This window comes from Mixophyes fleayi, chromosome 6, assembly GCF_038048845.1.
Source record: "Mixophyes fleayi isolate aMixFle1 chromosome 6, aMixFle1.hap1, whole genome shotgun sequence".
NCBI lineage: Eukaryota > Metazoa > Chordata > Amphibia > Anura > Limnodynastidae > Mixophyes > Mixophyes fleayi.
Window position 1 is genome coordinate 68,836,856 of NC_134407.1, and position 26,771 is coordinate 68,863,626.

The 26,771-nt window shown below is 39.6% G+C and overlaps 49 non-coding genes across 49 annotated transcripts; all 49 read right to left on the minus strand.

Annotated features, from left to right (window-relative positions):
- Positions 1–443: 443 nt before the first annotated feature.
- Positions 444–525, minus strand: TRNAL-AAG (transfer RNA leucine (anticodon AAG)). Its single transcript has one exon. It is a non-coding gene; the product is annotated as a tRNA-Leu (tRNA).
- Positions 526–653: 128 nt separating this feature from the next.
- Positions 654–735, minus strand: TRNAL-UAG (transfer RNA leucine (anticodon UAG)). The gene has a single exon. It is a non-coding gene; the product is annotated as a tRNA-Leu (tRNA).
- An 835-nt stretch (positions 736–1,570) lies between these two features.
- On the minus strand, positions 1,571–1,652 carry TRNAL-AAG (transfer RNA leucine (anticodon AAG)). The gene has a single exon. It is a non-coding gene; the product is annotated as a tRNA-Leu (tRNA).
- Positions 1,653–1,780: 128 nt separating this feature from the next.
- Positions 1,781–1,862, minus strand: TRNAL-UAG (transfer RNA leucine (anticodon UAG)). Its single transcript has one exon. It is a non-coding gene; the product is annotated as a tRNA-Leu (tRNA).
- Positions 1,863–2,697: 835 nt separating this feature from the next.
- On the minus strand, positions 2,698–2,779 carry TRNAL-AAG (transfer RNA leucine (anticodon AAG)). The gene has a single exon. It is a non-coding gene; the product is annotated as a tRNA-Leu (tRNA).
- A 128-nt stretch (positions 2,780–2,907) lies between these two features.
- Positions 2,908–2,989, minus strand: TRNAL-UAG (transfer RNA leucine (anticodon UAG)). The gene has a single exon. It is a non-coding gene; the product is annotated as a tRNA-Leu (tRNA).
- A 759-nt stretch (positions 2,990–3,748) lies between these two features.
- On the minus strand, positions 3,749–3,830 carry TRNAL-AAG (transfer RNA leucine (anticodon AAG)). The gene has a single exon. It is a non-coding gene; the product is annotated as a tRNA-Leu (tRNA).
- Positions 3,831–3,958: 128 nt separating this feature from the next.
- Positions 3,959–4,040, minus strand: TRNAL-UAG (transfer RNA leucine (anticodon UAG)). The gene has a single exon. It is a non-coding gene; the product is annotated as a tRNA-Leu (tRNA).
- An 828-nt stretch (positions 4,041–4,868) lies between these two features.
- Positions 4,869–4,950, minus strand: TRNAL-AAG (transfer RNA leucine (anticodon AAG)). The gene has a single exon. It is a non-coding gene; the product is annotated as a tRNA-Leu (tRNA).
- A 128-nt stretch (positions 4,951–5,078) lies between these two features.
- Positions 5,079–5,160, minus strand: TRNAL-UAG (transfer RNA leucine (anticodon UAG)). Its single transcript has one exon. It is a non-coding gene; the product is annotated as a tRNA-Leu (tRNA).
- A 135-nt stretch (positions 5,161–5,295) lies between these two features.
- On the minus strand, positions 5,296–5,377 carry TRNAL-UAG (transfer RNA leucine (anticodon UAG)). The gene has a single exon. It is a non-coding gene; the product is annotated as a tRNA-Leu (tRNA).
- An 835-nt stretch (positions 5,378–6,212) lies between these two features.
- Positions 6,213–6,294, minus strand: TRNAL-AAG (transfer RNA leucine (anticodon AAG)). The gene has a single exon. It is a non-coding gene; the product is annotated as a tRNA-Leu (tRNA).
- A 128-nt stretch (positions 6,295–6,422) lies between these two features.
- TRNAL-UAG (transfer RNA leucine (anticodon UAG)) lies at positions 6,423–6,504 on the minus strand. The gene has a single exon. It is a non-coding gene; the product is annotated as a tRNA-Leu (tRNA).
- Positions 6,505–7,339: 835 nt separating this feature from the next.
- TRNAL-AAG (transfer RNA leucine (anticodon AAG)) lies at positions 7,340–7,421 on the minus strand. Its single transcript has one exon. It is a non-coding gene; the product is annotated as a tRNA-Leu (tRNA).
- Positions 7,422–7,549: 128 nt separating this feature from the next.
- TRNAL-UAG (transfer RNA leucine (anticodon UAG)) lies at positions 7,550–7,631 on the minus strand. Its single transcript has one exon. It is a non-coding gene; the product is annotated as a tRNA-Leu (tRNA).
- Positions 7,632–8,390: 759 nt separating this feature from the next.
- Positions 8,391–8,472, minus strand: TRNAL-AAG (transfer RNA leucine (anticodon AAG)). Its single transcript has one exon. It is a non-coding gene; the product is annotated as a tRNA-Leu (tRNA).
- A 128-nt stretch (positions 8,473–8,600) lies between these two features.
- On the minus strand, positions 8,601–8,682 carry TRNAL-UAG (transfer RNA leucine (anticodon UAG)). Its single transcript has one exon. It is a non-coding gene; the product is annotated as a tRNA-Leu (tRNA).
- An 828-nt stretch (positions 8,683–9,510) lies between these two features.
- TRNAL-AAG (transfer RNA leucine (anticodon AAG)) lies at positions 9,511–9,592 on the minus strand. Its single transcript has one exon. It is a non-coding gene; the product is annotated as a tRNA-Leu (tRNA).
- Positions 9,593–9,720: 128 nt separating this feature from the next.
- Positions 9,721–9,802, minus strand: TRNAL-UAG (transfer RNA leucine (anticodon UAG)). The gene has a single exon. It is a non-coding gene; the product is annotated as a tRNA-Leu (tRNA).
- Positions 9,803–9,937: 135 nt separating this feature from the next.
- TRNAL-UAG (transfer RNA leucine (anticodon UAG)) lies at positions 9,938–10,019 on the minus strand. Its single transcript has one exon. It is a non-coding gene; the product is annotated as a tRNA-Leu (tRNA).
- Positions 10,020–10,854: 835 nt separating this feature from the next.
- TRNAL-AAG (transfer RNA leucine (anticodon AAG)) lies at positions 10,855–10,936 on the minus strand. The gene has a single exon. It is a non-coding gene; the product is annotated as a tRNA-Leu (tRNA).
- A 128-nt stretch (positions 10,937–11,064) lies between these two features.
- On the minus strand, positions 11,065–11,146 carry TRNAL-UAG (transfer RNA leucine (anticodon UAG)). The gene has a single exon. It is a non-coding gene; the product is annotated as a tRNA-Leu (tRNA).
- Positions 11,147–11,905: 759 nt separating this feature from the next.
- Positions 11,906–11,987, minus strand: TRNAL-AAG (transfer RNA leucine (anticodon AAG)). Its single transcript has one exon. It is a non-coding gene; the product is annotated as a tRNA-Leu (tRNA).
- A 391-nt stretch (positions 11,988–12,378) lies between these two features.
- On the minus strand, positions 12,379–12,460 carry TRNAL-AAG (transfer RNA leucine (anticodon AAG)). The gene has a single exon. It is a non-coding gene; the product is annotated as a tRNA-Leu (tRNA).
- A 128-nt stretch (positions 12,461–12,588) lies between these two features.
- TRNAL-UAG (transfer RNA leucine (anticodon UAG)) lies at positions 12,589–12,670 on the minus strand. The gene has a single exon. It is a non-coding gene; the product is annotated as a tRNA-Leu (tRNA).
- Positions 12,671–13,505: 835 nt separating this feature from the next.
- On the minus strand, positions 13,506–13,587 carry TRNAL-AAG (transfer RNA leucine (anticodon AAG)). Its single transcript has one exon. It is a non-coding gene; the product is annotated as a tRNA-Leu (tRNA).
- Positions 13,588–13,978: 391 nt separating this feature from the next.
- Positions 13,979–14,060, minus strand: TRNAL-AAG (transfer RNA leucine (anticodon AAG)). The gene has a single exon. It is a non-coding gene; the product is annotated as a tRNA-Leu (tRNA).
- Positions 14,061–14,188: 128 nt separating this feature from the next.
- On the minus strand, positions 14,189–14,270 carry TRNAL-UAG (transfer RNA leucine (anticodon UAG)). Its single transcript has one exon. It is a non-coding gene; the product is annotated as a tRNA-Leu (tRNA).
- An 835-nt stretch (positions 14,271–15,105) lies between these two features.
- On the minus strand, positions 15,106–15,187 carry TRNAL-AAG (transfer RNA leucine (anticodon AAG)). The gene has a single exon. It is a non-coding gene; the product is annotated as a tRNA-Leu (tRNA).
- Positions 15,188–15,315: 128 nt separating this feature from the next.
- Positions 15,316–15,397, minus strand: TRNAL-UAG (transfer RNA leucine (anticodon UAG)). The gene has a single exon. It is a non-coding gene; the product is annotated as a tRNA-Leu (tRNA).
- An 835-nt stretch (positions 15,398–16,232) lies between these two features.
- TRNAL-AAG (transfer RNA leucine (anticodon AAG)) lies at positions 16,233–16,314 on the minus strand. The gene has a single exon. It is a non-coding gene; the product is annotated as a tRNA-Leu (tRNA).
- Positions 16,315–16,442: 128 nt separating this feature from the next.
- TRNAL-UAG (transfer RNA leucine (anticodon UAG)) lies at positions 16,443–16,524 on the minus strand. Its single transcript has one exon. It is a non-coding gene; the product is annotated as a tRNA-Leu (tRNA).
- An 835-nt stretch (positions 16,525–17,359) lies between these two features.
- TRNAL-AAG (transfer RNA leucine (anticodon AAG)) lies at positions 17,360–17,441 on the minus strand. Its single transcript has one exon. It is a non-coding gene; the product is annotated as a tRNA-Leu (tRNA).
- Positions 17,442–17,569: 128 nt separating this feature from the next.
- TRNAL-UAG (transfer RNA leucine (anticodon UAG)) lies at positions 17,570–17,650 on the minus strand. The gene has a single exon. It is a non-coding gene; the product is annotated as a tRNA-Leu (tRNA).
- Positions 17,651–18,485: 835 nt separating this feature from the next.
- TRNAL-AAG (transfer RNA leucine (anticodon AAG)) lies at positions 18,486–18,567 on the minus strand. Its single transcript has one exon. It is a non-coding gene; the product is annotated as a tRNA-Leu (tRNA).
- Positions 18,568–18,695: 128 nt separating this feature from the next.
- Positions 18,696–18,777, minus strand: TRNAL-UAG (transfer RNA leucine (anticodon UAG)). The gene has a single exon. It is a non-coding gene; the product is annotated as a tRNA-Leu (tRNA).
- Positions 18,778–19,612: 835 nt separating this feature from the next.
- On the minus strand, positions 19,613–19,694 carry TRNAL-AAG (transfer RNA leucine (anticodon AAG)). The gene has a single exon. It is a non-coding gene; the product is annotated as a tRNA-Leu (tRNA).
- A 128-nt stretch (positions 19,695–19,822) lies between these two features.
- On the minus strand, positions 19,823–19,904 carry TRNAL-UAG (transfer RNA leucine (anticodon UAG)). Its single transcript has one exon. It is a non-coding gene; the product is annotated as a tRNA-Leu (tRNA).
- Positions 19,905–20,739: 835 nt separating this feature from the next.
- On the minus strand, positions 20,740–20,821 carry TRNAL-AAG (transfer RNA leucine (anticodon AAG)). The gene has a single exon. It is a non-coding gene; the product is annotated as a tRNA-Leu (tRNA).
- A 128-nt stretch (positions 20,822–20,949) lies between these two features.
- On the minus strand, positions 20,950–21,031 carry TRNAL-UAG (transfer RNA leucine (anticodon UAG)). Its single transcript has one exon. It is a non-coding gene; the product is annotated as a tRNA-Leu (tRNA).
- Positions 21,032–21,866: 835 nt separating this feature from the next.
- Positions 21,867–21,948, minus strand: TRNAL-AAG (transfer RNA leucine (anticodon AAG)). The gene has a single exon. It is a non-coding gene; the product is annotated as a tRNA-Leu (tRNA).
- Positions 21,949–22,076: 128 nt separating this feature from the next.
- On the minus strand, positions 22,077–22,158 carry TRNAL-UAG (transfer RNA leucine (anticodon UAG)). Its single transcript has one exon. It is a non-coding gene; the product is annotated as a tRNA-Leu (tRNA).
- Positions 22,159–22,993: 835 nt separating this feature from the next.
- TRNAL-AAG (transfer RNA leucine (anticodon AAG)) lies at positions 22,994–23,075 on the minus strand. The gene has a single exon. It is a non-coding gene; the product is annotated as a tRNA-Leu (tRNA).
- Positions 23,076–23,203: 128 nt separating this feature from the next.
- On the minus strand, positions 23,204–23,285 carry TRNAL-UAG (transfer RNA leucine (anticodon UAG)). The gene has a single exon. It is a non-coding gene; the product is annotated as a tRNA-Leu (tRNA).
- An 834-nt stretch (positions 23,286–24,119) lies between these two features.
- TRNAL-AAG (transfer RNA leucine (anticodon AAG)) lies at positions 24,120–24,201 on the minus strand. The gene has a single exon. It is a non-coding gene; the product is annotated as a tRNA-Leu (tRNA).
- A 128-nt stretch (positions 24,202–24,329) lies between these two features.
- On the minus strand, positions 24,330–24,411 carry TRNAL-UAG (transfer RNA leucine (anticodon UAG)). The gene has a single exon. It is a non-coding gene; the product is annotated as a tRNA-Leu (tRNA).
- Positions 24,412–25,538: 1,127 nt separating this feature from the next.
- On the minus strand, positions 25,539–25,620 carry TRNAL-AAG (transfer RNA leucine (anticodon AAG)). Its single transcript has one exon. It is a non-coding gene; the product is annotated as a tRNA-Leu (tRNA).
- A 128-nt stretch (positions 25,621–25,748) lies between these two features.
- TRNAL-UAG (transfer RNA leucine (anticodon UAG)) lies at positions 25,749–25,830 on the minus strand. The gene has a single exon. It is a non-coding gene; the product is annotated as a tRNA-Leu (tRNA).
- Positions 25,831–26,665: 835 nt separating this feature from the next.
- TRNAL-AAG (transfer RNA leucine (anticodon AAG)) lies at positions 26,666–26,747 on the minus strand. Its single transcript has one exon. It is a non-coding gene; the product is annotated as a tRNA-Leu (tRNA).
- Positions 26,748–26,771: the final 24 nt, after the last annotated feature.

Genomic DNA, 26,771 nt, shown 5'->3' on the forward strand with positions numbered 1-26,771 from the left:
GTTGATAACATGATGAAATGTTAGTTATGATGGTGCCTGGCGGTATATACATCACACTAAAATAATTTTCGTTTCTCTTCACTGTTTTTAAATCACTTTATTTAGAAATATTTTAAACCGGTTTCAGGAATGTCTTCGACACATGACTAAAGTTGCGATTTAGCTAAAATATACTTCCACAGGTAACACCAGCTGGATTTCTCAACTCCAGTCCTCAGGACCCCTAACAGTGCATGTTTTCCATATCTCCTTGCTTAAGCACAGGTGTATTCATAACTGACTGACACATTCTAACAGATCTACAGGTGGTATAATTATTTCCCTTGTCACCTGGAAAGCAAGCACTGTTAAGGGTCCTGAGGACTGGAGTTGAGAAACACTGATCTTCACGCTTGAACGACATCTATACCGATCTCTGCACCTTCTCTTGGATCTAACGAAAATGGCAGCAGTGGGATTTGAACCCACGCCTCCGAAGAGACTGGAGCCTTAATCCAGCGCCTTAGACCGCTCGGCCATGCTACCACTCATGATCTCTCTTTCGTGAGCTCTAAGATCTGACAATCAGAACAACAAAGCCTATAAATTCTGCATTTGAAAGCTGAGTATCTTCTTTATCTATACGTTGGAACCACATGAAGAACTAATAAAAATGGCAGCAGTGGGATTTGAACCCACACCTACGAAGAGACTGGAGCCTAAATCCAGCGCCTTAGACCGCTCGGCCATGCTACCACTCATGAGCTTGCTTTCGTGAGCTCTAAGATCTGAAAAATGTCAATCAGATCAACAAAGCCTACAAATTCTGCATTTGAAAGCTGCATTTCAAAAAAAAATGTCAGGAGAAAAATCCGTAAAATGCTAAATTACATGCGATAACCACAAATCAGAAAAAGGTTGAATAAAGTGCTTAACCGATAAAGTTGATTACAAATATTTACATTTTAATTGAGTTGCTATTTGTTCATTTCAACTGAATACCACAAAAATTTAGAGACAAGATCCAAACTGCTTATTTTGGCATCAGTGGGATTCAAAGACATACCTTCAAAAAAACACAAGCAAAAATTCAATCCCTTACACCAATGAGCCATGCTGCCACCTTTGCTTTTCTATTTGTATGAAAAGTTGATAACATGATGAAATGTTAGTTATGATGGTGCCTGGCGGTATATACATCACACTAAAATAATTTTCGTTTCTCTTCACTGTTTTTAAATCACTTTATTTAGAAATATTTTAAACCGGTTTCAGGAATGTCTTCGACACATGACTAAAGTTGCGATTTAGCTAAAATATACTTCCACAGGTAACACCAGCTGGATTTCTCAACTCCAGTCCTCAGGACCCCTAACAGTGCATGTTTTCCATATCTCCTTGCTTAAGCACAGGTGTATTCATAACTGACTGACACATTCTAACAGATCTACAGGTGGTATAATTATTTCCCTTGTCACCTGGAAAGCAAGCACTGTTAAGGGTCCTGAGGACTGGAGTTGAGAAACACTGATCTTCACGCTTGAACGACATCTATACCGATCTCTGCACCTTCTCTTGGATCTAACGAAAATGGCAGCAGTGGGATTTGAACCCACGCCTCCGAAGAGACTGGAGCCTTAATCCAGCGCCTTAGACCGCTCGGCCATGCTACCACTCATGATCTCTCTTTCGTGAGCTCTAAGATCTGACAATCAGAACAACAAAGCCTATAAATTCTGCATTTGAAAGCTGAGTATCTTCTTTATCTATACGTTGGAACCACATGAAGAACTAATAAAAATGGCAGCAGTGGGATTTGAAATCACGCCTCCGAAGAGACTGGAGCCTAAATCCAGCGCCTTAGACCGCTCGGCCATGCTACCACTCATGAGCTTGCTTTCGTGAGCTCTAAGATCTGAAAAATGTCAATCAGATCAACAAAGCCTACAAATTCTGCATTTGAAAGCTGCATTTCAAAAAAAAATGTCAGGAGAAAAATCCGTAAAATGCTAAATTACATGCGATAACCACAAATCAGAAAAAGGTTGAATAAAGTGCTTAACCGATAAAGTTGATTACAAATATTTACATTTTAATTGAGTTGCTATTTGTTCATTTCAACTGAATACCACAAAAATTTAGAGACAAGATCCAAACTGCTTATTTTGGCATCAGTGGGATTCAAAGACATACCTTCAAAAAAACACAAGCAAAAATTCAATCCCTTACACCAATGAGCCATGCTGCCACCTTTGCTTTTCTATTTGTATGAAAAGTTGATAACATGATGAAATGTTAGTTATGATGGTGCCTGGCGGTATATACATCACACTAAAATAATTTTCGTTTCTCTTCACTGTTTTTAAATCACTTTATTTAGAAATATTTTAAACCGGTTTCAGGAATGTCTTCGACACATGACTAAAGTTGCGATTTAGCTAAAATATACTTCCACAGGTAACACCAGCTGGATTTCTCAACTCCAGTCTTCAGGACCCCTAACAGTGCATGTTTTCCATATCTCCTTGCTTAAGCACAGGTGTATTCATAACTGACTGACACATTCTAACAGATCTACAGGTGGTATAATTATTTCCCTTGTCACCTGGAAAGCAAGCACTGTTAAGGGTCCTGAGGACTGGAGTTGAGAAACACTGATCTTCACGCTTGAACGACATCTATACCGATCTCTGCACCTTCTCTTGGATCTAACGAAAATGGCAGCAGTGGGATTTGAACCCACGCCTCCGAAGAGACTGGAGCCTTAATCCAGCGCCTTAGACCGCTCGGCCATGCTACCACTCATGAGCTCTCTTTCGTGAGCTCTAAGATCTGACAATCAGAACAACAAAGCCTATAAATTCTGCATTTGAAAGCTGAGTATCTTCTTTATCTATACGTTGGAACCACATGAAGAACTAATAAAAATGGCAGCAGTGGGATTTCAACCCACGCCTCCGAAGAGACTGGAGCCTAAATCCAGCGCCTTAGACCGCTTGGCCATGCTACCACTCATGAGCTTGCTTTCGTGAGCTCTAAGATCTGAAAAATGTCAATCAGATCAACAAAGCCTACAAATTCTGCATTTGAAAGCTGCATTTCAAAAAAAAATGTCAGGAGAAAAATCCGTAAAATGCTAAATTACATGCGATAACCACAAATCAGAAAAAGGTTGAATACCACAAAAATTTAGAGACAAGATCCAAACTGCTTATTTTGGCATCAGTGGGATTCAAAGACATACCTTCAAAAAAACACAAGCAAAAATTCAATCCCTTACACCAATGAGCCATGCTGCCACCTTTGCTTTTCTATTTGTATGAAAAGTTGATAACATGATGAAATGTTAGTTATGATGGTGCCTGGCGGTATATACATCACACTAAAATAATTTTCGTTTCTCTTCACTGTTTTTAAATCACTTTATTTAGAAATATTTTAAACCGGTTTCAGGAATGTCTTCGACACATGACTAAAGTTGCGATTTAGCTAAAATATACTTCCACAGGTAACACCAGCTGGATTTCTCAACTCCAGTCCTCAGGACCCCTAACAGTGCATGTTTTCCATATCTCCTTGCTTAAGCACAGGTGTATTCATAACTGACTGACACATTCTAACAGATCTACAGGTGGTATACTTATTTCCCTTGTCACCTGGAAAGCAAGCACTGTTAAGGGTCCTGAGGACTGGAGTTGAGAAACACTGATCTTCACGCTTGAACGACATCTATACCGATCTCTGCACCTTCTCTTGGATCTAACGAAAATGGCAGCAGTGGGATTTGAACCCACGCCTCCGAAGAGACTGGAGCCTTAATGCAGCGCCTTAGACCGCTCGGCCATGCTACCACTCATGATCTCTCTTTCGTGAGCTCTAAGATCTGACAATCAGAACAACAAAGCCTATAAATTCTGCATTTGAAAGCTGAGTATCTTCTTTATCTATACGTTGGAACCACATGAAGAACTAATAAAAATGGCAGCAGTGGGATTTGAACCCACGCCTCCGAAGAGACTGGAGCCTAAATCCAGCGCCTTAGACCGCTCGGCCATGCTACCACTCATGAGCTTGCTTTCGTGAGCTCTAAGATCTGAAAAATGTCAATCAGATCAACAAAGCCTACAAATTCTGCATTTGAAAGCTGCATTTCAAAAAAAACCCTTCAAATGTCAATCAGATCAACAAAGCCTACAAATTCTGCATTTGAAAGCTGCATTTCAAAAAAAAATGTCAGGAGAAAAATCCGTAAAATGCTAAATTACATGCGATAACCACAAATCAGAAAAAGGTTGAATACCACAAAAATTTAGAGACAAGATCCAAACTGCTTATTTTGGCATCAGTGGGATTCAAAGACATACCTTCAAAAAAACACAAGCAAAAATTCAATCCCTTACACCAATGAGCCATGCTGCCACCTTTGCTTTTCTATTTGTATGAAAAGTTGATAACATGATGAAATGTTAGTTATGATGGTGCCTGGCGATATATACATCACACTAAAATAATTTTCGTTTCTCTTCACTGTTTTTAAATCACTTTATTTAGAAATATTTTAAACCGGTTTCAGGAATGTCTTCGACACATGACTAAAGTTGCGATTTAGCTAAAATATACTTCCACAGGTAACACCAGCTGGATTTCTCAACTCCAGTCCTCAGGACCCCTAACAGTGCATGTTTTCCATATCTCCTTGCTTAAGCACAGGTGTATTCATTACTGACTGACACATTCTAACAGATCTACAGGTGGTATAATTATTTCCCTTGTCACCTGGAAAGCAAGCACTGTTAAGGGTCCTGAGGACTGGAGTTGAGAAACACTGATCTTCACGCTTGAACGACATCTATTCCGATCTCTGCACCTTCTCTTGGATCTAACGAAAATGGCAGCAGTGGGATTTGAACCCACGCCTCCGAAGAGACTGGAGCCTTAATCCAGCGCCTTAGACCGCTCGGCCATGCTACCACTCATGATCTCTCTTTCGTGAGCTCTAAGATCTGACAATCAGAACAACAAAGCCTATAAATTATGCATTTGAAAGCTGAGTATCTTCTTTATCTATACGTTGGAACCACATGAAGAACTAATAAAAATGGCAGCAGTGGGATTTGAACCCACGCCTCCGAAGAGACTGGAGCCTAAATCCAGCGCCTTAGACCGCTCGGCCATGCTACCACTCATGAGCTTGCTTTCGTGAGCTCTAAGATCTGAAAAATGTCAATCAGATCAACAAAGCCTACAAATTCTGCATTTGAAAGCTGAGTATCTTCTTTATCTATACGTTGGAACCACATGAAGAACTAATAAAAATGGCAGCAGTGGGATTTGAACCCACGCCTCCGAAGAGACTGGAGCCTAAATCCAGCGCCTTAGACCGCTCGGCCATGCTACCACTCATGAGCTTGCTTTCGTGAGCTCTAAGATCTGAAAAATGTCAATCAGAACAACAAAGCCTACAAATTCTGCATTTGAAAGCTGCATTTCAAAAAAAAATGTCAGGAGAAAAATCCGTAAAATGCTAAATTACATGCGATAACCACAAATCAGAAAAAGGTTGAATAAAGTGCTTAACCGATTAAGTTGATTACAAATATTTACATTTTAATTGAGTTGCTATTTGTTCATTTCAACTGAATACCACAAAAATTTAGAGACAAGATCCAAACTGCTTATTTTGGCATCAGTGGGATTCAAAGACATACCTTCAAAAAAACACAAGCAAAAATTCAATCCCTTACACCAATGAGCCATGCTGCCACCTTTGCTTTTCTATTTGTATGAAAAGTTGATAACATGATGAAATGTTAGTTATGATGGTGCCTGGCGGTATATACATCACACTAAAATAATTTTCGTTTCTCTTCACTGTTTTTAAATCACTTTATTTAGAAATATTTTAAACCGGTTTCAGGAATGTCTTCGACACATGACTAAAGTTGCGATTTAGCTAAAATATACTTCCACAGGTAACACCAGCTGGATTTCTCAACTCCAGTCTTCAGGACCCCTAACAGTGCATGTTTTCCATATCTCCTTGCTTAAGCACAGGTGTATTCATAACTGACTGACACATTCTAACAGATCTACAGGTGGTATAATTATTTCCCTTGTCACCTGGAAAGCAAGCACTGTTAAGGGTCCTGAGGACTGGAGTTGAGAAACACTGATCTTCACGCTTGAACGACATCTATACCGATCTCTGCACCTTCTCTTGGATCTAACGAAAATGGCAGCAGTGGGATTTGAACCCACGCCTCCGAAGAGACTGGAGCCTTAATCCAGCGCCTTAGACCGCTCGGCCATGCTACCACTCATGATCTCTCTTTCGTGAGCTCTAAGATCTGACAATCAGAACAACAAAGCCTATAAATTCTGCATTTGAAAGCTGAGTATCTTCTTTATCTATACGTTGGAACCACATGAAGAACTAATAAAAATGGCAGCAGTGGGATTTGAAATCACGCCTCCGAAGAGACTGGAGCCTAAATCCAGCGCCTTAGACCGCTCGGCCATGCTACCACTCATGAGCTTGCTTTCGTGAGCTCTAAGATCTGAAAAATGTCAATCAGATCAACAAAGCCTACAAATTCTGCATTTGAAAGCTGCATTTCAAAAAAAAATGTCAGGAGAAAAATCCGTAAAATGCTAAATTACATGCGATAACCACAAATCAGAAAAAGGTTGAATAAAGTGCTTAACCGATAAAGTTGATTACAAATATTTACATTTTAATTGAGTTGCTATTTGTTCATTTCAACTGAATACCACAAAAATTTAGAGACAAGATCCAAACTGCTTATTTTGGCATCAGTGGGATTCAAAGACATACCTTCAAAAAAACACAAGCAAAAATTCAATCCCTTACACCAATGAGCCATGCTGCCACCTTTGCTTTTCTATTTGTATGAAAAGTTGATAACATGATGAAATGTTAGTTATGATGGTGCCTGGCGGTATATACATCACACTAAAATAATTTTCGTTTCTCTTCACTGTTTTTAAATCACTTTATTTAGAAATATTTTAAACCGGTTTCAGGAATGTCTTCGACACATGACTAAAGTTGCGATTTAGCTAAAATATACTTCCACAGGTAACACCAGCTGGATTTCTCAACTCCAGTCTTCAGGACCCCTAACAGTGCATGTTTTCCATATCTCCTTGCTTAAGCACAGGTGTATTCATAACTGACTGACACATTCTAACAGATCTACAGGTGGTATAATTATTTCCCTTGTCACCTGGAAAGCAAGCACTGTTAAGGGTCCTGAGGACTGGAGTTGAGAAACACTGATCTTCACGCTTGAACGACATCTATACCGATCTCTGCACCTTCTCTTGGATCTAACGAAAATGGCAGCAGTGGGATTTGAACCCACGCCTCCGAAGAGACTGGAGCCTTAATCCAGCGCCTTAGACCGCTCGGCCATGCTACCACTCATGAGCTCTCTTTCGTGAGCTCTAAGATCTGACAATCAGAACAACAAAGCCTATAAATTCTGCATTTGAAAGCTGAGTATCTTCTTTATCTATACGTTGGAACCACATGAAGAACTAATAAAAATGGCAGCAGTGGGATTTCAACCCACGCCTCCGAAGAGACTGGAGCCTAAATCCAGCGCCTTAGACCGCTTGGCCATGCTACCACTCATGAGCTTGCTTTCGTGAGCTCTAAGATCTGAAAAATGTCAATCAGATCAACAAAGCCTACAAATTCTGCATTTGAAAGCTGCATTTCAAAAAAAAATGTCAGGAGAAAAATCCGTAAAATGCTAAATTACATGCGATAACCACAAATCAGAAAAAGGTTGAATACCACAAAAATTTAGAGACAAGATCCAAACTGCTTATTTTGGCATCAGTGGGATTCAAAGACATACCTTCAAAAAAACACAAGCAAAAATTCAATCCCTTACACCAATGAGCCATGCTGCCACCTTTGCTTTTCTATTTGTATGAAAAGTTGATAACATGATGAAATGTTAGTTATGATGGTGCCTGGCGGTATATACATCACACTAAAATAATTTTCGTTTCTCTTCACTGTTTTTAAATCACTTTATTTAGAAATATTTTAAACCGGTTTCAGGAATGTCTTCGACACATGACTAAAGTTGCGATTTAGCTAAAATATACTTCCACAGGTAACACCAGCTGGATTTCTCAACTCCAGTCCTCAGGACCCCTAACAGTGCATGTTTTCCATATCTCCTTGCTTAAGCACAGGTGTATTCATAACTGACTGACACATTCTAACAGATCTACAGGTGGTATACTTATTTCCCTTGTCACCTGGAAAGCAAGCACTGTTAAGGGTCCTGAGGACTGGAGTTGAGAAACACTGATCTTCACGCTTGAACGACATCTATACCGATCTCTGCACCTTCTCTTGGATCTAACGAAAATGGCAGCAGTGGGATTTGAACCCACGCCTCCGAAGAGACTGGAGCCTTAATGCAGCGCCTTAGACCGCTCGGCCATGCTACCACTCATGATCTCTCTTTCGTGAGCTCTAAGATCTGACAATCAGAACAACAAAGCCTATAAATTCTGCATTTGAAAGCTGAGTATCTTCTTTATCTATACGTTGGAACCACATGAAGAACTAATAAAAATGGCAGCAGTGGGATTTGAACCCACGCCTCCGAAGAGACTGGAGCCTAAATCCAGCGCCTTAGACCGCTCGGCCATGCTACCACTCATGAGCTTGCTTTCGTGAGCTCTAAGATCTGAAAAATGTCAATCAGATCAACAAAGCCTACAAATTCTGCATTTGAAAGCTGCATTTCAAAAAAAACCCTTCAAATGTCAATCAGATCAACAAAGCCTACAAATTCTGCATTTGAAAGCTGCATTTCAAAAAAAAATGTCAGGAGAAAAATCCGTAAAATGCTAAATTACATGCGATAACCACAAATCAGAAAAAGGTTGAATACCACAAAAATTTAGAGACAAGATCCAAACTGCTTATTTTGGCATCAGTGGGATTCAAAGACATACCTTCAAAAAAACACAAGCAAAAATTCAATCCCTTACACCAATGAGCCATGCTGCCACCTTTGCTTTTCTATTTGTATGAAAAGTTGATAACATGATGAAATGTTAGTTATGATGGTGCCTGGCGATATATACATCACACTAAAATAATTTTCGTTTCTCTTCACTGTTTTTAAATCACTTTATTTAGAAATATTTTAAACCGGTTTCAGGAATGTCTTCGACACATGACTAAAGTTGCGATTTAGCTAAAATATACTTCCACAGGTAACACCAGCTGGATTTCTCAACTCCAGTCCTCAGGACCCCTAACAGTGCATGTTTTCCATATCTCCTTGCTTAAGCACAGGTGTATTCATTACTGACTGACACATTCTAACAGATCTACAGGTGGTATAATTATTTCCCTTGTCACCTGGAAAGCAAGCACTGTTAAGGGTCCTGAGGACTGGAGTTGAGAAACACTGATCTTCACGCTTGAACGACATCTATTCCGATCTCTGCACCTTCTCTTGGATCTAACGAAAATGGCAGCAGTGGGATTTGAACCCATGCCTCCGAAGAGACTGGAGCCTTAATCCAGCGCCTTAGACCGCTCGGCCATGCTACCACTCATGATCTCTCTTTCGTGAGCTCTAAGATCTGACAATCAGAACAACAAAGCCTATAAATTATGCATTTGAAAGCTGAGTATCTTCTTTATCTATACGTTGGAACCACATGAAGAACTAATAAAAATGGCAGCAGTGGGATTTGAACCCACGCCTCCGAAGAGACTGGAGCCTAAATCCAGCGCCTTAGACCGCTCGGCCATGCTACCACTCATGAGCTTGCTTTCGTGAGCTCTAAGATCTGAAAAATGTCAATCAGATCAACAAAGCCTACAAATTCTGCATTTGAAAGCTGAGTATCTTCTTTATCTATACGTTGGAACCACATGAAGAACTAATAAAAATGGCAGCAGTGGGATTTGAACCCACGCCTCCGAAGAGACTGGAGCCTAAATCCAGCGCCTTAGACCGCTCGGCCATGCTACCACTCATGAGCTTGCTTTCGTGAGCTCTAAGATCTGAAAAATGTCAATCAGAACAACAAAGCCTACAAATTCTGCATTTGAAAGCTGCATTTCAAAAAAAAATGTCAGGAGAAAAATCCGTAAAATGCTAAATTACATGCGATAACCACAAATCAGAAAAAGGTTGAATAAAGTGCTTAACCGATTAAGTTGATTACAAATATTTACATTTTAATTGAGTTGCTATTTGTTCATTTCAACTGAATACCACAAAAATTTAGAGACAAGATCCAAACTGCTTATTTTGGCATCAGTGGGATTCAAAGACATACCTTCAAAAAAACACAAGCAAAAATTCAATCCCTTACACCAATGAGCCATGCTGCCACCTTTGCTTTTCTATTTGTATGAAAAGTTGATAACATGATGAAATGTTAGTTATGATGGTGCCTGGCGGTATATACATCACACTAAAATAATTTTCGTTTCTCTTCACTGTTTTTAAATCACTTTATTTAGAAATATTTTAAACCGGTTTCAGGAATGTCTTCGACACATGACTAAAGTTGCGATTTAGCTAAAATATACTTCCACAGGTAACACCAGCTGGATTTCTCAACTCCAGTCTTCAGGACCCCTAACAGTGCATGTTTTCCATATCTCCTTGCTTAAGCACAGGTGTATTCATAACTGACTGACACATTCTAACAGATCTACAGGTGGTATAATTATTTCCCTTGTCACCTGGAAAGCAAGCACTGTTAAGGGTCCTGAGGACTGGAGTTGAGAAACACTGATCTTCACGCTTGAACGACATCTATACCGATCTCTGCACCTTCTCTTGGATCTAACGAAAATGGCAGCAGTGGGATTTGAACCCACGCCTCCGAAGAGACTGGAGCCTTAATCCAGCGCCTTAGACCGCTCGGCCATGCTACCACTCATGAGCTCTCTTTCGTGAGCTCTAAGATCTGACAATCAGAACAACAAAGCCTATAAATTCTGCATTTGAAAGCTGAGTATCTTCTTTATCTATACGTTGGAACCACATGAAGAACTAATAAAAATGGCAGCAGTGGGATTTCAACCCACGCCTCCGAAGAGACTGGAGCCTAAATCCAGCGCCTTAGACCGCTCAGCCATGCTACCACTCATGAGCTTGCTTTCGTGAGCTCTAAGATCTGAAAAATGTCAATCAGATCAACAAAGCCTACAAATTCTGCATTTGAAAGCTGCATTTCAAAAAAAAATGTCAGGAGAAAAATCCGTAAAATGCTAAATTACATGCGATAACCACAAATCAGAAAAAGGTTGAATACCACAAAAATTTAGAGACAAGATCCAAACTGCTTATTTTGGCATCAGTGGGATTCAAAGACATACCTTCAAAAAAACACAAGCAAAAATTCAATCCCTTACACCAATGAGCCATGCTGCCACCTTTGCTTTTCTATTTGTATGAAAAGTTGATAACATGATGAAATGTTAGTTATGATGGTGCCTGGCGGTATATACATCACACTAAAATAATTTTCGTTTCTCTTCACTGTTTTTAAATCACTTTATTTAGAAATATTTTAAACCGGTTTCAGGAATGTCTTCGACACATGACTAAAGTTGCGATTTAGCTAAAATATACTTCCACAGGTAACACCAGCTGGATTTCTCAACTCCAGTCCTCAGGACCCCTAACAGTGCATGTTTTCCATATCTCCTTGCTTAAGCACAGGTGTATTCATAACTGACTGACACATTCTAACAGATCTACAGGTGGTATAATTATTTCCCTTGTCACCTGGAAAGCAAGCACTGTTAAGGGTCCTGAGGACTGGAGTTGAGAAACACTGATCTTCACGCTTGAACGACATCTATACCGATCTCTGCACCTTCTCTTGGATCTAACGAAAATGGCAGCAGTGGGATTTGAACCCACGCCTCCGAAGAGACTGGAGCCTTAATCCAGCGCCTTAGACCGCTCGGCCATGCTACCACTCATGATCTCTCTTTCGTGAGCTCTAAGATCTGACAATCAGAACAACAAAGCCTATAAATTCTGCATTTGAAAGCTGAGTATCTTCTTTATCTATACGTTGGAATTTAGCTAAAATATACTTCCACAGGTAACACCAGCTGGATTTCTCAACTCCAGTCCTCAGGACCCCTAACAGTGCATGTTTTCCATATCTCCTTGCTTAAGCACAGGTGTATTCATAACTGACTGACACATTCTAACAGATCTACAGGTGGTATAATTATTTCCCTTGTCACCTGGAAAGCAAGCACTGTTAAGGGTCCTGAGGACTGGAGTTGAGAAACACTGATCTTCACGCTTGAACGACATCTATACCGATCTCTGCACCTTCTCTTGGATCTAACGAAAATGGCAGCAGTGGGATTTGAACCCATGCCTCCGAAGAGACTGGAGCCTTAATCCAGCGCCTTAGACCGCTCGGCCATGCTACCACTCATGATCTCTCTTTCGTGAGCTCTAAGATCTGACAATCAGAACAACAAAGCCTATAAATTCTGCATTTGAAAGCTGAGTATCTTCTTTATCTATACGTTGGAACCACATGAAGAACTAATAAAAATGGCAGCAGTGGGATTTGAACCCACGCCTCCGAAGAGACTGGAGCCTAAATCCAGCGCCTTAGACCGCTCGGCCATGCTACCACTCATGAGCTTGCTTTCGTGAGCTCTAAGATCTGAAAAATGTCAATCAGATCAACAAAGCCTACAAATTCTGCATTTGAAAGCTGCATTTCAAAAAAAAATGTCAGGAGAAAAATCCGTAAAATGCTAAATTACATGCGATAACCACAAATCAGAAAAAGGTTGAATAAAGTGCTTAACCGATAAAGTTGATTACAAATATTTTCATTTTAATTGATTTGCTATTTGTTCATTTCAACTGAATACCACAAAAATTTAGAGACAAGATCCAAACTGCTTATTTTGGCATCAGTGGGATTCAAAGACATACCTTCAAAAAAACACAAGCAAAAATTCAATCCCTTACACCAATGAGCCATGCTGCCACCTTTGCTTTTCTATTTGTATGAAAAGTTGATAACATGATGAAATGTTAGTTATGATGGTGCCTGGCGGTATATACATCACACTAAAATAATTTTCGTTTCTCTTCACTGTTTTTAAATCACTTTATTTAGAAATATTTTAAACCGGTTTCAGGAATGTCTTCGACACATGACTAAAGTTGCGATTTAGCTAAAATATACTTCCACAGGTAACACCAGCTGGATTTCTCAACTCCAGTCCTCAGGACCCCTAACAGTGCATGTTTTCCATATCTCCTTGCTTAAGCACAGGTGTATTCATAACTGACTGACACATTCTAACAGATCTACAGGTGGTATAATTATTTCCCTTGTCACCTGGAAAGCAAGCACTGTTAAGGGTCCTGAGGACTGGAGTTGAGAAACACTGATCTTCACGCTTGAACGACATCTATACCGATCTCTGCACCTTCTCTTGGATCTAACGAAAATGGCAGCAGTGGGATTTGAACCCACGCCTCCGAAGAGACTGGAGCCTTAATCCAGCGCCTTAGACCGCTCGGCCATGCTACCACTCATGATCTCTCTTTCGTGAGCTCTAAGATCTGACAATCAGAACAACAAAGCCTATAAATTCTGCATTTGAAAGCTGAGTATCTTCTTTATCTATACGTTGGAATTTAGCTAAAATATACTTCCACAGGTAACACCAGCTGGATTTCTCAACTCCAGTCCTCAGGACCCCTAACAGTGCATGTTTTCCATATCTCCTTGCTTAAGCACAGGTGTATTCATAACTGACTGACACATTCTAACAGATCTACAGGTGGTATAATTATTTCCCTTGTCACCTGGAAAGCAAGCACTGTTAAGGGTCCTGAGGACTGGAGTTGAGAAACACTGATCTTCACGCTTGAACGACATCTATACCGATCTCTGCACCTTCTCTTGGATCTAACGAAAATGGCAGCAGTGGGATTTGAACCCATGCCTCCGAAGAGACTGGAGCCTTAATCCAGCGCCTTAGACCGCTCGGCCATGCTACCACTCATGATCTCTCTTTCGTGAGCTCTAAGATCTGACAATCAGAACAACAAAGCCTATAAATTCTGCATTTGAAAGCTGAGTATCTTCTTTATCTATACGTTGGAACCACATGAAGAACTAATAAAAATGGCAGCAGTGGGATTTGAACCCACGCCTCCGAAGAGACTGGAGCCTAAATCCAGCGCCTTAGACCGCTCGGCCATGCTACCACTCATGAGCTTGCTTTCGTGAGCTCTAAGATCTGAAAAATGTCAATCAGATCAACAAAGCCTACAAATTCTGCATTTGAAAGCTGCATTTCAAAAAAAAATGTCAGGAGAAAAATCCGTAAAATGCTAAATTACATGCGATAACCACAAATCAGAAAAAGGTTGAATAAAGTGCTTAACCGATAAAGTTGATTACAAATATTTTCATTTTAATTGATTTGCTATTTGTTCATTTCAACTGAATACCACAAAAATTTAGAGACAAGATCCAAACTGCTTATTTTGGCATCAGTGGGATTCAAAGACATACCTTCAAAAAAACACAAGCAAAAATTCAATCCCTTACACCAATGAGCCATGCTGCCACCTTTGCTTTTCTATTTGTATGAAAAGTTGATAACATGATGAAATGTTAGTTATGATGGTGCCTGGCGGTATATACATCACACTAAAATAATTTTCGTTTCTCTTCACTGTTTTTAAATCACTTTATTTAGAAATATTTTAAACCGGTTTCAGGAATGTCTTCGACACATGACTAAAGTTGCGATTTAGCTAAAATATACTTCCACAGGTAACACCAGCTGGATTTTTCAACTCCAGTCCTCAGGACCCCTAACAGTGCATGTTTTCCATATCTCCTTGCTTAAGCACAGGTGTATTCATAACTGACTGACACATTCTAACAGATCTACAGGTGGTATAATTATTTCCCTTGTCACCTGGAAAGCAAGCACTGTTAAGGGTCCTGAGGACTGGAGTTGAGAAACACTGATCTTCATGCTTGAACGACATCTATACCGATCTCTGCACCTTCTCTTGGATCTAACGAAAATGGCAGCAGTGGGATTTGAACCCATGCCTCCGAAGAGACTGGAGCCTTAATCCAGCGCCTTAGACCGCTCGGCCATGCTACCACTCATGATCTCTCTTTCGTGAGCTCTAAGATCTGACAATCAGAACAACAAAGCCTATAAATTCTGCATTTGAAAGCTGAGTATCTTCTTTATCTATACGTTGGAACCACATGAAGAACTAATAAAAATGGCAGCAGTGGGATTTGAACCCACGCCTCCGAAGAGACTGGAGCCTAAATCCAGCGCCTTAGACCGCTCGGCCATGCTACCACTCATGAGCTTGCTTTCGTGAGCTCTAAGATCTGAAAAATGTCAATCAGATCAACAAAGCCTACAAATTCTGCATTTAAAAGCTGCATTTCAAAAAAAAATGTCAGGAGAAAAATCCGTAAAATGCTAAATTACATGCGATAACCACAAATCAGAAAAAGGTTGAATAAAGTGCTTAACCGATAAAGTTGATTACAAATATTTTCATTTTAATTGATTTGCTATTTGTTCATTTCAACTGAATACCACAAAAATTTAGAGACAAGATCCAAACTGCTTATTTTGGCATCAGTGGGATTCAAAGACATACCTTCAAAAAAACACAAGCAAAAATTCAATCCCTTACACCAATGAGCCATGCTGCCACCTTTGCTTTTCTATTTGTATGAAAAGTTGATAACATGATGAAATGTTAGTTATGATGGTGCCTGGCGGTATATACATCACACTAAAATAATTTTCGTTTCTCTTCACTGTTTTTAAATCACTTTATTTAGAAATATTTTAAACCGGTTTCAGGAATGTCTTCGACACATGACTAAAGTTGCGATTTAGCTAAAATATACTTCCACAGGTAACACCAGCTGGATTTCTCAACTCCAGTCCTCAGGACCCCTAACAGTGCATGTTTTCCATATCTCCTTGCTTAAGCACAGGTGTATTCATAACTGACTGACACATTCTAACAGATCTACAGGTGGTATAATTATTTCCCTTGTCACCTGGAAAGCAAGCACTGTTAAGGGTCCTGAGGACTGGAGTTGAGAAACACTGATCTTCACGCTTGAACGACATCTATACCGATCTCTGCACCTTCTCTTGGATCTAACGAAAATGGCAGCAGTGGGATTTGAACCCACGCCTCCGAAGAGACTGGAGCCTTAATCCAGCGCCTTAGACCGCTCGGCCATGCTACCACTCATGATCTCTCTTTCGTGAGCTCTAAGATCTGACAATCAGAACAACAAAGCCTATAAATTCTGCATTTGAAAGCTGAGTATCTTCTTTATCTATACGTTGGAACCACATGAAGAACTAATAAAAATGGCAGCAGTGGGATTTGAACCCACGCCTCCGAAGAGACTGGAGCCTAAATCCAGCGCCTTAGACCGCTCGGCCATGCTACCACTCATGAGCTTGCTTTCGTGAGCTCTAAGATCTGAAAAATGTCAATCAGATCAACAAAGCCTACAAATTCTGCATTTGAAAGCTGCATTTCAAAAAAAAATGTCAGGAGAAAAATCCGTAAAATGCTAAATTACATGCGATAACCACAAATCAGAAAAAGGTTGAATAAAGTGCTTAACCGATAAAGTTGATTACAAATATTTACATTTTAATTGAGTTGCTATTTGTTCATTTCAACTGAATACCACAAAAATTTAGAGACAAGATCCAAACTGCTTATTTTGGCATCAGTGGGATTCAAAGACATACCTTCAAAAAAACACAAGCAAAAATTCAATCCCTTACACCAATGAGCCATGCTGCCACCTTTGCTTTTCTATTTGTATGAAAAGTTGATAACATGATGAAATGTTAGTTATGATGGTGCCTGGCGGTATATACATCACACTAAAATAATTTTCGTTTCTCTTCACTGTTTTTAAATCACTTTATTTAGAAATATTTTAAACCGGTTTCAGGAATGTCTTCGACACATGACTAAAGTTGCGATTTAGCTAAAATATACTTCCACAGGTAACACCAGCTGGATTTCTCAACTCCAGTCCTCAGGACCCCTAACAGTGCATGTTTTCCATATCTCCTTGCTTAAGCACAGGTGTATTCATAACTGACTGACACATTCTAACAGATCTACAGGTGGTATAATTATTTCCCTTGTCACCTGGAAAGCAAGCACTGTTAAGGGTCCTGAGGACTGGAGTTGAGAAACACTGATCTTCACGCTTGAACGACATCTATACCGATCTCTGCACCTTCTCTTGGATCTAACGAAAATGGCAGCAGTGGGATTTGAACTCATGCCTCCGAAGAGACTGGAGCCTTAATCCAGCGCCTTAGACCGCTCGGCCATGCTACCACTCATGATCTCTCTTTCGTGAGCTCTAAGATCTGACAATCAGAACAACAAAGCCTATAAATTCTGCATTTGAAAGCTGAGTATCTTCTTTATCTATACGTTGGAACCACATGAAGAACTAATAAAAATGGCAGCAGTGGGATTTGAACCCACGCCTCCGAAGAGACTGGAGCCTAAATCCAGCGCCTTAGACCGCTCGGCCATGCTCCACTCATGAGCTTGCTTTCGTGAGCTCTAAGATCTGAAAAATGTCAATCAGATCAACAAAGCCTACAAATTCTGCATTTGAAAGCTGCATTTCAAAAAAAAATGTCAGGAGAAAAATCCGTAAAATGCTAAATTACATGCGATAACCACAAATCAGAAAAAGGTTGAATAAAGTGCTTAACCGATAAAGTTGATTACAAATATTTACATTTTAATTGAGTTGCTATTTGTTCATTTCAACTGAATACCACAAAAATTTAGAGACAAGATCCAAACTGCTTATTTTGGCATCAGTGGGATTCAAAGACATACCTTCAAAAAAACACAAGCAAAAATTCAATCCCTTACACCAATGAGCCATGCTGCCACCTTTGCTTTTCTATTTGTATGAAAAGTTGATAACATGATGAAATGTTAGTTATGATGGTGCCTGGCGGTATATACATCACACTAAAATAATTTTCGTTTCTCTTCACTGTTTTTAAATCACTTTATTTAGAAATATTTTAAACCGGTTTCAGGAATGTCTTCGACACATGACTAAAGTTGCGATTTAGCTAAAATATACTTCCACAGGTAACACCAGCTGGATTTCTCAACTCCAGTCCTCAGGACCCCTAACAGTGCATGTTTTCCATATCTCCTTGCTTAAGCACAGGTGTATTCATAACTGACTGACACATTCTAACAGATCTACAGGTGGTATAATTATTTCCCTTGTCACCTGGAAAGCAAGCACTGTTAAGGGTCCTGAGGACTGGAGTTGAGAAACACTGATCTTCACGCTTGAACGACATCTATACCGATCTCTGCACCTTCTCTTGGATCTAACGAAAATGGCAGCAGTGGGATTTGAACCCATGCCTCCGAAGAGACTGGAGCCTTAATCCAGCGCCTTAGACCGCTCGGCCATGCTACCACTCATGATCTCTCTTTCGTGAGCTCTAAGATCTGACAATCAGAACAACAAAGCCTATAAATTCTGCATTTGAAAGCTGAGTATCTTCTTTATCTATACGTTGGAACCACATGAAGAACTAATAAAAATGGCTGCAGTGGGATTTGAACCCACGCCTCCGAAGAGACTGGAGCCTAAATCCAGCGCCTTAGACCGCTCGGCCATGCTACCACTCATGAGCTTGCTTTCGTGAGCTCTAAGATCTGAAAAATGTCAATCAGATCAACAAAGCCTACAAATTCTGCATTTGAAAGCTGCATTTCAAAAAAAAATGTCAGGAGAAAAATCCGTAAAATGCTAAATTACATGCGATAACCACAAATCAGAAAAAGGTTGAATAAAGTGCTTAACCGATAAAGTTGATTACAAATATTTTCATTTTAATTGATTTGCTATTTGTTCATTTCAACTGAATACCACAAAAATTTAGAGACAAGATCCAAACTGCTTATTTTGGCATCAGTGGGATTCAAAGACATACCTTCAAAAAAACACAAGCAAAAATTCAATCCCTTACACCAATGAGCCATGCTGCCACCTTTGCTTTTCTATTTGTATGAAAAGTTGATAACATGATGAAATGTTAGTTATGATGGTGCCTGGCGGTATATACATCACACTAAAATAATTTTCGTTTCTCTTCACTGTTTTTAAATCACTTTATTTAGAAATATTTTAAACCGGTTTCAGGAATGTCTTCGACACATGACTAAAGTTGCGATTTAGCTAAAATATACTTCCACAGGTAACACCAGCTGGATTTTTCAACTCCAGTCCTCAGGACCCCTAACAGTGCATGTTTTCCATATCTCCTTGCTTAAGCACAGGTGTATTCATAACTGACTGACACATTCTAACAGATCTACAGGTGGTATAATTATTTCCCTTGTCACCTGGAAAGCAAGCACTGTTAAGGGTCCTGAGGACTGGAGTTGAGAAACACTGATCTTCACGCTTGAACGACATCTATACCGATCTCTGCACCTTCTCTTGGATCTAACGAAAATGGCAGCAGTGGGATTTGAACCCATGCCTCCGAAGAGACTGGAGCCTTAATCCAGCGCCTTAGACCGCTCGGCCATGCTACCACTCATGATCTCTCTTTCGTGAGCTCTAAGATCTGACAATCAGAACAACAAAGCCTATAAATTCTGCATTTGAAAGCTGAGTATCTTCTTTATCTATACGTTGGAACCACATGAAGAACTAATAAAAATGGCTGCAGTGGGATTTGAACCCACGCCTCCGAAGAGACTGGAGCCTAAATCCAGCGCCTTAGACCGCTCGGCCATGCTACCACTCATGAGCTTGCTTTCGTGAGCTCTAAGATCTGAAAAATGTCAATCAGATCAACAAAGCCTACAAATTCTGCATTTGAAAGCTGCATTTCAAAAAAAAATGTCAGGAGAAAAATCCGTAAAATGCTAAATTACATGCGATAACCACAAATCAGAAAAAGGTTGAATAAAGTGCTTAACCGATAAAGTTGATTACAAATATTTTCATTTTAATTGATTTGCTATTTGTTCATTTCAACTGAATACCACAAAAATTTAGAGACAAGATCCAAACTGCTTATTTTGGCATCAGTGGGATTCAAAGACATACCTTCAAAAAAACACAAGCAAAAATTCAATCCCTTACACCAATGAGCCATGCTGCCACCTTTGCTTTTCTATTTGTATGAAAAGTTGATAACATGATGAAATGTTAGTTATGATGGTGCCTGGCGGTATATACATCACACTAAAATAATTTTCGTTTCTCTTCACTGTTTTTAAATCACTTTATTTAGAAATATTTTAAACCGGTTTCAGGAATGTCTTCGACACATGACTAAAGTTGCGATTTAGCTAAAATATACTTCCACAGGTAACACCAGCTGGATTTTTCAACTCCAGTCCTCAGGACCCCTAACAGTGCATGTTTTCCATATCTCCTTGCTTAAGCACAGGTGTATTCATAACTGACTGACACATTCTAACAGATCTACAGGTGGTATAATTATTTCCCTTGTCACCTGGAAAGCAAGCACTGTTAAGGGTCCTGAGGACTGGAGTTGAGAAACACTGATCTTCACGCTTGAACGACATCTATACCGATCTCTGCACCTTCTCTTGGATCTAACGAAAATGGCAGCAGTGGGATTTGAACCCATGCCTCCGAAGAGACTGGAGCCTTAATCCAGCGCCTTAGACCGCTCGGCCATGCTACCACTCATGATCTCTCTTTCGTGAGCTCTAAGATCTGACAATCAGAACAACAAAGCCTATAAATTCTGCATTTGAAAGCTGAGTATCTTCTTTATCTATACGTTGGAACCACATGAAGAACTAATAAAAATGGCTGCAGTGGGATTTGAACCCACGCCTCCGAAGAGACTGGAGCCTAAATCCAGCGCCTTAGACCGCTCGGCCATGCTACCACTCATGAGCTTGCTTTCGTGAGCTCTAAGATCTGAAAAATGTCAATCAGATCAACAAAGCCTACAAATTCTGCATTTGAAAGCTGCATTTCAAAAAAAAATGTCAGGAGAAAAATCCGTAAAATGCTAAATTACATGCGATAACCACAAATCAGAAAAAGGTTGAATAAAGTGCTTAACCGATAAAGTTGATTACAAATATTTTCATTTTAATTGATTTGCTATTTGTTCATTTCAACTGAATACCACAAAAATTTAGAGACAAGATCCAAACTGCTTATTTTGGCATCAGTGGGATTCAAAGACATACCTTCAAAAAAACACAAGCAAAAATTCAATCCCTTACACCAATGAGCCATGCTGCCACCTTTGCTTTTCTATTTGTATGAAAAGTTGATAACATGATGAAATGTTAGTTATGATGGTGCCTGGCGGTATATACATCACACTAAAATAATTTTCGTTTCTCTTCACTGTTTTTAAATCACTTTATTTAGAAATATTTTAAACCGGTTTCAGGAATGTCTTCGACACATGACTAAAGTTGCGATTTAGCTAAAATATACTTCCACAGGTAACACCAGCTGGATTTTTCAACTCCAGTCCTCAGGACCCCTAACAGTGCATGTTTTCCATATCTCCTTGCTTAAGCACAGGTGTATTCATAACTGACTGACACATTCTAACAGATCTACAGGTGGTATAATTATTTCCCTTGTCACCTGGAAAGCAAGCACTGTTAAGGGTCCTGAGGACTGGAGTTGAGAAACACTGATCTTCACGCTTGAACGACATCTATACCGATCTCTGCACCTTCTCTTGGATCTAACGAAAATGGCAGCAGTGGGATTTGAACCCATGCCTCCGAAGAGACTGGAGCCTTAATCCAGCGCCTTAGACCGCTCGGCCATGCTACCACTCATGATCTCTCTTTCGTGAGCTCTAAGATCTGACAATCAGAACAACAAAGCCTATAAATTCTGCATTTGAAAGCTGAGTATCTTCTTTATCTATACGTTGGAACCACATGAAGAACTAATAAAAATGGCTGCAGTGGGATTTGAACCCACGCCTCCGAAGAGACTGGAGCCTAAATCCAGCGCCTTAGACCGCTCGGCCATGCTACCACTCATGAGCTTGCTTTCGTGAGCTCTAAGATCTGAAAAATGTCAATCAGATCAACAAAGCCTACAAATTCTGCATTTGAAAGCTGCATTTCAAAAAAAAATGTCAGGAGAAAAATCCGTAAAATGCTAAATTACATGCGATAACCACAAATCAGAAAAAGGTTGAATAAAGTGCTTAACCGATAAAGTTGATTACAAATATTTTCATTTTAATTGATTTGCTATTTGTTCATTTCAACTGAATACCACAAAAATTTAGAGACAAGATCCAAACTGCTTATTTTGGCATCAGTGGGATTCAAAGACATACCTTCAAAAAAACACAAGCAAAAATTCAATCCCTTACACCAATGAGCCATGCTGCCACCTTTGCTTTTCTATTTGTATGAAAAGTTGATAACATGATGAAATGTTAGTTATGATGGTGCCTGGCGGTATATACATCACACTAAAATAATTTTCGTTTCTCTTCACTGTTTTTAAATCACTTTATTTAGAAATATTTTAAACCGGTTTCAGGAATGTCTTCGACACATGACTAAAGTTGCGATTTAGCTAAAATATACTTCCACAGGTAACACCAGCTGGATTTTTCAACTCCAGTCCTCAGGACCCCTAACAGTGCATGTTTTCCATATCTCCTTGCTTAAGCACAGGTGTATTCATAACTGACTGACACATTCTAACAGATCTACAGGTGGTATAATTATTTCCCTTGTCACCTGGAAAGCAAGCACTGTTAAGGGTCCTGAGGACTGGAGTTGAGAAACACTGATCTTCACGCTTGAACGACATCTATACCGATCTCTGCACCTTCTCTTGGATCTAACGAAAATGGCAGCAGTGGGATTTGAACCCATGCCTCCGAAGAGACTGGAGCCTTAATCCAGCGCCTTAGACCGCTCGGCCATGCTACCACTCATGATCTCTCTTTCGTGAGCTCTAAGATCTGACAATCAGAACAACAAAGCCTATAAATTCTGCATTTGAAAGCTGAGTATCTTCTTTATCTATACGTTGGAACCACATGAAGAACTAATAAAAATGGCAGCAGTGGGATTTGAACCCACGCCTCCGAAGAGACTGGAGCCTAAATCCAGCGCCTTAGACCGCTCGGCCATGCTACCACTCATGAGCTTGCTTTCGTGAGCTCTAAGATCTGAAAAATGTCAATCAGATCAACAAAGCCTACAAATTCTGCATTTGAAAGCTGCATTTCAAAAAAAAATGTCAGGAGAAAAATCCGTAAAATGCTAAATTACATGCGATAACCACAAATCAGAAAAAGGTTGAATAAAGTGCTTAACCGATAAAGTTGATTACAAATATTTTCATTTTAATTGATTTGCTATTTGTTCATTTCAACTGAATACCACAAAAATTTAGAGACAAGATCCAAACTGCTTATTTTGGCATCAGTGGGATTCAAAGACATACCTTCAAAAAAACACAAGCAAAAATTCAATCCCTTACACCAATGAGCCATGCTGCCACCTTTGCTTTTCTATTTGTATGAAAAGTTGATAACATGATGAAATGTTAGTTATGATGGTGCCTGGCGGTATATACATCACACTAAAATAATTTTCGTTTTCTTCACTGTTTTTAAATCACTTTATTTAGAAATATTTTAAACCGGTTTCAGGAATGTCTTCGACACATGACTAAAGTTGCGATTTAGCTAAAATATACTTCCACAGGTAACACCAGCTGGATTTTTCAACTCCAGTCCTCAGGACCCCTAACAGTGCATGTTTTCCATATCTCCTTGCTTAAGCACAGGTGTATTCATAACTGACTGACACATTCTAACAGATCTACAGGTGGTATAATTATTTCCCTTGTCACCTGGAAAGCAAGCACTGTTAAGGGTCCTGAGGACTGGAGTTGAGAAACACTGATCTTCACGCTTGAACGACATCTATACCGATCTCTGCACCTTCTCTTGGATCTAACGAAAATGGCAGCAGTGGGATTTGAACCCATGCCTCCGAAGAGACTGGAGCCTTAATCCAGCGCCTTAGACCGCTCGGCCATGCTACCACTCATGATCTCTCTTTCGTGAGCTCTAAGATCTGACAATCAGAACAACAAAGCCTATAAATTCTGCATTTGAAAGCTGAGTATCTTCTTTATCTATACGTTGGAACCACATGAAGAACTAATAAAAATGGCAGCAGTGGGATTTGAACCCACGCCTCCGAAGAGACTGGAGCCTAAATCCAGCGCCTTAGACCGCTCGGCCATGCTACCACTCATGAGCTTGCTTTCGTGAGCTCTAAGATCTGAAAAATGTCAATCAGATCAACAAAGCCTACAAATTCTGCATTTGAAAGCTGCATTTCAAAAAAAAATGTCAGGAGAAAAATCCGTAAAATGCTAAATTACATGCGATAACCACAAATCAGAAAAAGGTTGAATAAAGTGCTTAACCGATAAAGTTGATTACAAATATTTTCATTTTAATTGATTTGCTATTTGTTCATTTCAACTGAATACCACAAAAATTTAGAGACAAGATCCAAACTGCTTATTTTGGCATCAGTGGGATTCAAAGACATACCTTCAAAAAAACACAAGCAAAAATTCAATCCCTTCAACAAAGCCTACAAATTCTGCATTTGAAAGCTGCATTTCAAAAAAAAATGTCAGGAGAAAAATCCGTAAAATGCTAAATTACATGCGATAACCACAAATCAGAAAAAGGTTGAATAAAGTGCTTAACCGATAAAGTTGATTACAAATATTTTCATTTTAATTGATTTGCTATTTGTTCATTTCAACTGAATACCACAAAAATTTAGAGACAAGATCCAAACTGCTTATTTTGGCATCAGTGGGATTCAAAGACATACCTTCAAAAAAACACAAGCAAAAATTCAATCCCTTACACCAATGAGCCATGCTGCCACCTTTGCTTTTCTATTTGTATGAAAAGTTGATAACATGATGAAATGTTAGTTATGATGGTGCCTGGCGGTATATACATCACACTAAAATAATTTTCGTTTCTCTTCACTGTTTTTAAATCACTTTATTTAGAAATATTTTAAACCGGTTTCAGGAATGTCTTCGACACATGACTAAAGTTGCGATTTAGCTAAAATATACTTCCACAGGTAACACCAGCTGGATTTCTCAACTCCAGTCCTCAGGACCCCTAACAGTGCATGTTTTCCATATCTCCTTGCTTAAGCACAGGTGTATTCATAACTGACTGACACATTCTAACAGATCTACAGGTGGTATAATTATTTCCCTTGTCACCTGGAAAGCAAGCACTGTTAAGGGTCCTGAGGACTGGAGTTGAGAAACACTGATCTTCACGCTTGAACGACATCTATACCGATCTCTGCACCTTCTCTTGGATCTAATGAAAATGGCAGCAGTGGGATTTGAACCCACGCCTCCGAAGAGACTGGAGCCTTAATCCAGCGCCTTAGACCGCTCGGCCATGCTACCACTCATGATCTCTCTTTCGTGAGCTCTAAGATATGACAATCAGAACAACAAAGCCTATAAATTCTGCATTTGAAAGCTGAGTATCTTCTTTATCTATACGTTGGAACCACATGAAGAACTAATAAAAATGGCAGCAGTGGGATTTGAACCCACGCCTCCGAAGAGACTGGAGCCTAAATCCAGCGCCTTAGACCGCTCGGCCATGCTACCACTCATGAGCTTGCTTTCGTGAGCTCTAAGATCTGAAAAATGTCAATCAGATCAACAAAGCCTACAAATTCTGCATTTGAAAGCTGCATTTCAAAAAAAAATGTCAGGAGAAAAATCCGTAAAATGCTAAATTACATGCGATAACCACAAATCAGAAAAAGGTTGAATAAAGTGCTTAACCGATAAAGTTGATTACAAATATTTACATTTTAATTGAGTTGCTATTTGTTCATTTCAACTGAATACCACAAAAATTTAGAGACAAGATCCAAACTGCTTATTTTGGCATCAGTGGGATTCAAAGACATACCTTCAAAAAAACACAAGCAAAAATTCAATCCCTTACACCAATGAGCCATGCTGCCACCTTTGCTTTTCTATTTGTATGAAAAGTTGATAACATGATGAAATGTTAGTTATGATGGTGCCTGGCGGTATATACATCACACTAAAATAATTTTCGTTTCTCTTCACTGTTTTTAAATCACTTTATTTAGAAATATTTTAAACCGGTTTCAGGAATGTCTTCGACACATGACTAAAGTTGCGATTTAGCTAAAATATACTTCCACAGGTAACACCAGCTGGATTTCTCAACTCCAGTCCTCAGGACCCCTAACAGTGCATGTTTTCCATATCTCCTTGCTTAAGCACAGGTGTATTCATAACTGACTGACACATTCTAACAGATCTACAGGTGGTATAATTATTTCCCTTGTCACCTGGAAAGCAAGCACTGTTAAGGGTCCTGAGGACTGGAGTTGAGAAACACTGATCTTCACGCTTGAACGACATCTATACCGATCTCTGCACCTTCTCTTGGATCTAACGAAAATGGCAGCAGTGGGATTTGAACCCATGCCTCCGAAGAGACTGGAGCCTTAATCCAGCGCCTTAGACCGCTCGGCCATGCTACCACTCATGATCTCTCTTTCGTGAGC